The sequence below is a fragment of the Rhamphochromis longiceps genome, linkage group LG9 (genome assembly GCF_057381845.1).
Source record: "Rhamphochromis longiceps isolate RC_006_pf linkage group LG9, R_longiceps_female_GT1.1, whole genome shotgun sequence".
NCBI lineage: Eukaryota > Metazoa > Chordata > Actinopteri > Cichliformes > Cichlidae > Rhamphochromis > Rhamphochromis longiceps.
This window is the reverse complement of record NC_140565.1, coordinates 32,012,648-32,019,478: the sequence shown is the minus strand read 5'-3', so window position 1 is coordinate 32,019,478 and position 6,831 is coordinate 32,012,648. Positions and strand designations below refer to the sequence as shown.

The window sequence follows — 6,831 nt, the reverse complement described above, 5'->3', positions numbered from 1 at the left end:
GACTAACCTCGTATTGTGGATGGATTATCTCAGTTGTTCTCCTGGCTGAAGTTTGGTCCTTTTACAGCATCCTGCCATGCGATTACATTTGTTCCTGACCACCGAGAACACTCACGTTAACTTTTATCGAGTGGGAAAAAAAGTTAGCTTGTTTATATTATGCTAACATAGCTGTGTCGCTAGCGGTCACATAGCACATCATTATATACCAGCTAGCCCAACTTCAGTAACCCTAAAAACGTCACTGCTGTTTAGTTTTCTGTCTTCATTTATGCTGGAAGTGATAACAGAGCTGTACATTTTAATTTGTTTCCAAAACCCCGCAGTTAGGACATGCTATATTGTATTTAGATAGAAGCTAGCGAGCTAACTCCCTGCTAACGTCTAACTCCGTTAAATGTCATAAATTCCGTTTTCATGGATGCCTGGATGTTAAACTCAATTGTTACACCTGGTAGAGCAGAACGCTGATCATTTTATTAAAGATGAAAGACTTTAGACAGTTTTTCAACTCTCAGTAATGCCATAGTGATCGTTTGATATATGGACCTGCAGCGGAGTTTAGACCCAGACACGGCTAGTGACGTCAGACTGAACAACCGGATAGTTATGGTCAGCGCTAGCAGTCCAAGTGCCGGAGCAGAGGAGGTTGCGGCATTTAAGCAGCCCTTTGCTGCCCAATCCAACCGGGCTAAAGCTATTACAAAAGACAAGAGGCCGTATTCCGTTGTGCAAAACAAGGGGTTTAAACTATGATGAACATGCTTAAGCCACGCGACTTCCCAACTACAAATGGGTGGACCTCCAGGGCAACGGCCTGTACTGCCCTATAGATTACATTAGATTAGATGAAACTTTATTTATCCCTCGGGTGGGTTCCGCCGGGAAATTCAGTTTCCTGTAACACAGCACCGACAGAAGTTGCAGAATGTGAGCAGAAATATACCACATATATAAATACAGAGAATACTGTTGGGGGAAAACTCTGTAAAAGACCCAGGAGAAATAAAGACACAATGAGACAAAGTTACTTTCTTTATCAAACGTGTACACGGGTGAGCTGCTAAGAACAACTCACACCATGCACAGTGGCTTGGTAATTTTTATAGGCACAGAGCACAGAGACAGTGAGAACAGGATAACAAATAATAAACAGATAAAATAAAACAACTCCATATATGGTGCTAGTCTCGTCAGCAGAGAGCTAGGGAAGATAAAACAATCTAAAACAATATGTCCCAGAAACAAGATGTGTTTGCTGGGAAAGTCTAAAAAGATAATTCTAAACTAATCTAACCATAGGCAGAGGGCAGACAAAAGGCATCTTTGTACATTTAAAAGAAGGTAAAGAAACATAGAATCATTTTTCCTGTAACATTCCCTCCTGTTTTAACTTATTTTAAATGTATACAACAATTGTCTGTGAAGGTTATTTATTAAGTATCTTAAGCAATTTTTTAATTTTCAAAATGTCAGCATAGCAGAAATGGAAGTCATTTGGTCTAAAGAATAAAACAAAAGAAAATAATAAAAAGAAAAACATAGTAAATGAAAATCATAGTAAATGAAATAACAAGTGGAATAAACAAGAAAAAATAATAAAACTAAAACTACAAAAAATAAAGGATAAAAACCTTATATTTTAAAACGAAAACTACAAAAAATAAAAGGATGAAAACTAAAATGAAAACTTTGTATTTAAAAATGATGAAAACCTAATATGTAAAATGAAAACTTCAAAAAATACAAGGATGAAAACTTCAAAAAATAAAAGGATGAAAACCTGCATAACCTACTAATGTTTTAATCAGTGCGTGATCACTTGACAAGTCATTTTTAATCACCACGTCATTCATTAGCAGTTATTACAAGTTCTCCTCTAACAGAATTGCAACGGGATGCTGTTCTTCTTGAGGCATGGCAACATAAGCAGTCATTGTAGTTGTTATCATCTTTGAAATCATTACTCTTAGACATGGCGGTGTAGCTGCTCCAGATGTGTGGTCAGTGACATATTTCTGCAGAATGGTCAAATTCTGCAAAGCTTCATAAATGTCTCCGCTTACAAACTCCTCCTTGTGATGCTGTTAGCAGGTCTAGAGTCAGTCTGTTCTGCAGCACCATCGTTCTGATGGCCTGCTGTTCTCCTGCTAAGGCGGTTCCCAGGGTCTTAGTCAAGTTGATGTGTCGTAGCAGAGCATATCGGTTGATTTCCACGTGATCCCGCACCTCGGCAACTCCAATGCCGGGGATCAAGCTCTGTAAGAATTTCACTCCTCCTCAGATGCGAAACTCTGGTTCCTTTACTGCTTGGTGCCGTCCGTGCACATCCTGTCTGGTAATGAGTCTTTGTTTGTAGTATCATTCGGTAGCTGTAGTTGGAGCGACAGTTGAGGCTCATCAGTGTCGCGTTACTGGCACAGGTTTCGTTGAGTGAACAGTCCATACACTTCCTCTCGTTCCTTGGTGGGCAGAAAGTGTATATGTATTTGCATAGCAGTCAGTTTTATTATTCAAGTAAGCTGTAGTGTTCATAAACTGCCACCAGAAATTAGTGGCATAGCCATGGGGAAACTTGGTGTACTTTCCTTTGTCATACAGTGTCTGCCTTTTCTCCATGTAGCGTGACTTATTGTCCCTCACGGAAGCAAAGATGAGGAGCCCGGCCATGGTCAGGGCCACTGCAGTTATTAAGAGCCACCACCTCATGACGACGGGACACACCCTCCTGTCGCGAGTAGACCCCCGGCCAGGAAAGCTGACCCCTCCACCGGGCGAGATCACAACAAGTGGGCAAGCCTGCCGTCAGCTGTGTTTAGATGGCTTCACTGACTCGCCTGCAGTGACTCTGATGGATCCAGGATGGTCGTTCCGCAATTTTGCAAGCTCCAGTTTTTCCTTTGGAGCACTTTGATCAGAACCCAGTCACCGGGCTGTGATCTGCAAGACACTTGATAGACATCATTACATTCTTCGTCATTTACAATCATCTCTTTATTTTCCTACAACTTAGACATACATTTTGCTACTGAAATTGTATCTGCCTTTTTCACTGGGTAGATTTCTGGCCACTTTGAGAATACATCTATAACCACTAGGGTGTATTTTTACCCTTGGCATTCATTTAGCTCAATAAAGTCCATATGGATTGTGTGGTCTCAGGTTTCCCTGAGCATTATATTTTTGACACGTCATGCACGTTCTGACAAATTGTTTTGCTGAGGTTTCAAAACGGTTCTAGCAGGCGTTGTCTCTATGTTATCTGCTGTTGCTGCGTGGCTGTCTGCAGCCTTGGTGTTTGTGACTTTGCTCGCCTCTCTGTTCCTGATAGCCACCTGCGAATTAGTGTTTTAGTCTGTTGTCAACACGTCAGCCTTATTTCTAAGTTACAGAATGCTTCTTCTCCTTTTTTTTTTTTTTTTTTTTTTTGGTTTGGGAGAATAGATGCAACTCTACATTTTCACTTAAGGCATTTTTAGATAATTTCTAGTTCTTCAAACAAGTCATGGATCTCACACATTTCAAACTTTCAAGTTAGGGTTGTTTCCCATTTATACAAATATATATATATTTAACTTTGCATTGCTCACAGCTCATAGCTCACAGCTCTAAACCTAGGCATTTTTCAATCATATGCCTAATCACTATGTGTCACTGTGATTCTCAAGTATGGTCACAAGTTCGTTTAAATTCGTTTCCAAAACCAACAAAATAATCAAACAAAAACAAAAAACATAAACGTGTCAGGACACAAAAGAAAAAGAAAAATGCTGCCACCCGTACAAGGCAGAAGTCTGCATATGTTGGCTTGTAATAGCATGCAGCTTGTAACATGGTAGACTAATGTGCCTGTGTTAATTCAGCTCCATATTATTGTGTGAAGTTGCACTGGGTTGGGAGTGGTTTTGTGGTTGTCACATTTTTGGTGAGCCAATGGCTGGAATGGGGTTGGACTAATTAGAGGCAGGTGTACTTGATTGCACTGATACACTGGTCTACATATAGCCCACAGTACAAACACTGCTGTGTTGTTTTGTCTCTCTGTGCAGTCCAGGGCCTATTATATGCCACAGCCTAAAGGCAGCAGAGTTCCAGAGGCTTGAGTGACCACTGACTATATGCTTGCAGGGTGGTGGGTCTCCAAGGACAACTTCTAACCCTGTTAAAGGCAACATGTGGGGTGCAACTTGGCCGTGTGGCATAGCTGGCTCTGGCCTTGGGACTGTGTGTTTTTATACAATTCATAAGTGGGACACTGGACTGTTTTATCTTTTATCTCTTGATATATTTTTCGTCAATAAATTATCTTTTTGAATTTTATTGACTGACATCTTTTTGCCCATGACTGAAACGGTTGGTCAGACCTAGAGTCTTTCTTTGGGCAGAATAGCAGCTTCTGCTCTAAAAGAAACAAATAAATAAAAAGAAAAGAAAATGTGGAACATGCTCATCAGCTTAGCAGTGTCTACATATTTAATTCAGCTTCTCAATCCTGTAGTTTTAGCTGTTGTCTACAGGGTTTTGCTTATTGGTTGTTATTATAGGTGTGCTCTATATCTCAGCAATGTGTCATTCTAGAATGATAAGTTTCAAGCTGGTCAAGTGCCTCTATGCACTTCATTAGTTTAGTTATTCTCTGTATTGTCTTCATCTCACATGTCATTACACTGAGTTTCAGCAAACCTTAAGCTTGATGCAGACTACTGCTTAACAATTATCCACCTCACATCATAACCGATTAAGGTGCCTCTTCATATTAATATTATGTCATTGTTAATATTATCCTCTTTGTCTTATATGACAGCAATAGCATATTATAATATTTTATCAGTGTGTACCACTATACTACTACTGAGCCAATTTGTTAGTTAGGATCATCTTATTCAGCAAACAGATAATTTTGAATTCATCCAATCTGCGGTCACATTTGTTCTCTCTGTTGCATGGCGGACCAGGCAGTTCTATTATAATATATTATTTATATTTTATTTTGTATCCATCAAGGGCTTCAGATGACCTGCAGAATCATCCTTTTCCCAAGGTGGAGACAGTTACCTTTTCACACACTGTCCTTGGCTGAACAGTGACACAGCCTTAATATACCTTATTTATGTTATTAAAATATTTTCGTGTGAATTATTTGCTTTATATTCATTTTATACATGCTGGGCATGGTCATCATGCCAACTGTGTTTCATTGTTAATATCACTTTACAGGTTGTTATCCTTGCTATTATTAATTTCAAATACTCTAAAGATAATTTCTACTGTAACTTTCCCTTCATCTTTATTTCGTACTTTTTATATTTATATCTACTCAGTGGGGTCTGTTTTCAACCCTTTTAAACTACTTCAAACTACTTTGATCTCTAGTTTTCACTTAATAAGGGATTATTAAGTTCTTCCTGATATGGGTGGTGCTGCAGATGCGGCTGCAGGAATGAGTGATGGCTTTCTAAAAGGGTTGTGGGCACTGCACAGTGTCTCGTCTTCTGGTTTTACTAAACTGGCAGTTGAGTTCTATTCTTCTGACTGTTTATATTTTGTTTTCTTAAATCTCTCAGTTTACAGACACTGTTTTTGTCCGGCGTCTGGACTTTTCTTTTCTCACCACTGCTCGTCAGGAGTGAGTTTTAATTTCACTTGCTTGATTACCCATCTTATTTATGTATTTACTTATTTTTGTTTAAGTAATATATACACAATACAGCTGCTATCACCTTCGCTGGTATTAGAGACGAGAGTGGTTGCTCACACGCCCTTCTACTTTCGGACTATTTCCAAAAGCGGTGTGAACTTTACGAGACGGAACTCGACCGTTCTCTCAACTCACCAGCACGTCAGTGAACAGCAGTAAAAGAAAAAACACAGGAGGAGCAGCTCAGTCTCTTATTGGACCGTGAAAATTCAGCTTGCTCCGTTAATTAAAACAATACACACATACATTCACATTCACACTTATTCGCGCGATCGGAACCCTTATAATAAAGGGGAGCTGCCAGTCTTTCTGTAGACGAGCTACTTATTCCCTTGACCCAGCTGGGGGAGCTACCCAGAGCTCCAAACCTAACCCACAAGAGTGGGGAGCTTCCAGTCGACGAGCTCCAAGCTACCAGCCGACGAGCTACTTTAAACCCACAGAAGTGGGGAGCTTCCAGTCGAGACGAGCTACTTTCGCTATTTTAAATTCCCTGAATTTAAAATACGTTTTTACGCAAGATTGTGTCAGTGTGTCTGTATCTACCTGGTCAGTGTCGCCGGGTCTGGTCCACCTCGATCGGGCCCCACCACCGTGGGTCGCTTTCTAAGAACGTTGGCCAAGACTCGAATTTAACGCCCTTGGTCTTTGACCACACACCTAGTGTGTGGGCTGTCGACAGACGAACAACGTGGACTGGTCACGGAGATGGGACACGATGGAGGCGCTCCGGCTCCGAAGGACCAAGAAATGTTGGGGGAAAACTCTGTAAAAGACCCAGGAGAAATAAAGACACAATGAGACAAAGTTACTTTCTTTATCAAACGTGTACACGGGTGAGCTGCTAAGAACAACTCACACCATGCACAGTGGCTTGGTAATTTTTATAGGCACAGAGCACAGAGACAGTGAGAACAGGATAACAAATAATAAACAGATAAAATAAAACAACTCCATATATGGTGCTAGTCTCGTCAGCAGAGAGCTAGGGAAGATAAAACAATCTAAAACAATATGTCCCAGAAACAAGATGTGTTTGCTGGGAAAGTCTAAAAAGATAATTCTAAACTAATCTAACCATAGGCAGAGGGCAGACAAAAGGCATCTTTGTACATTTAAAAGAAGGTAAAGAA

General features: G+C 40.3%; 1 protein-coding gene across 3 annotated transcripts in view; it reads right to left on the bottom strand.

Moving 5' to 3' along the window:
* LOC146662609 (uncharacterized) overlaps nt 1-6,831 on the bottom strand; it is a 108,393-nt gene extending 101,562 nt beyond the window's left edge. Inside the window, exons 1-2 of one of the 3 annotated variants that reach the window (XM_085417536.1) lie at nt 6,245-6,831; nt 8-2,950 (exon numbers count right to left, since the gene is read on the bottom strand). The gene's annotated coding sequence lies outside the window, so the exon portion shown is untranslated. Of the gene's footprint in view, nt 1-7; nt 6,201-6,244 lie in introns of those variants that run through there. The other 2 variants (XM_085417539.1, XM_085417538.1) reach the window with 2 other exon arrangements.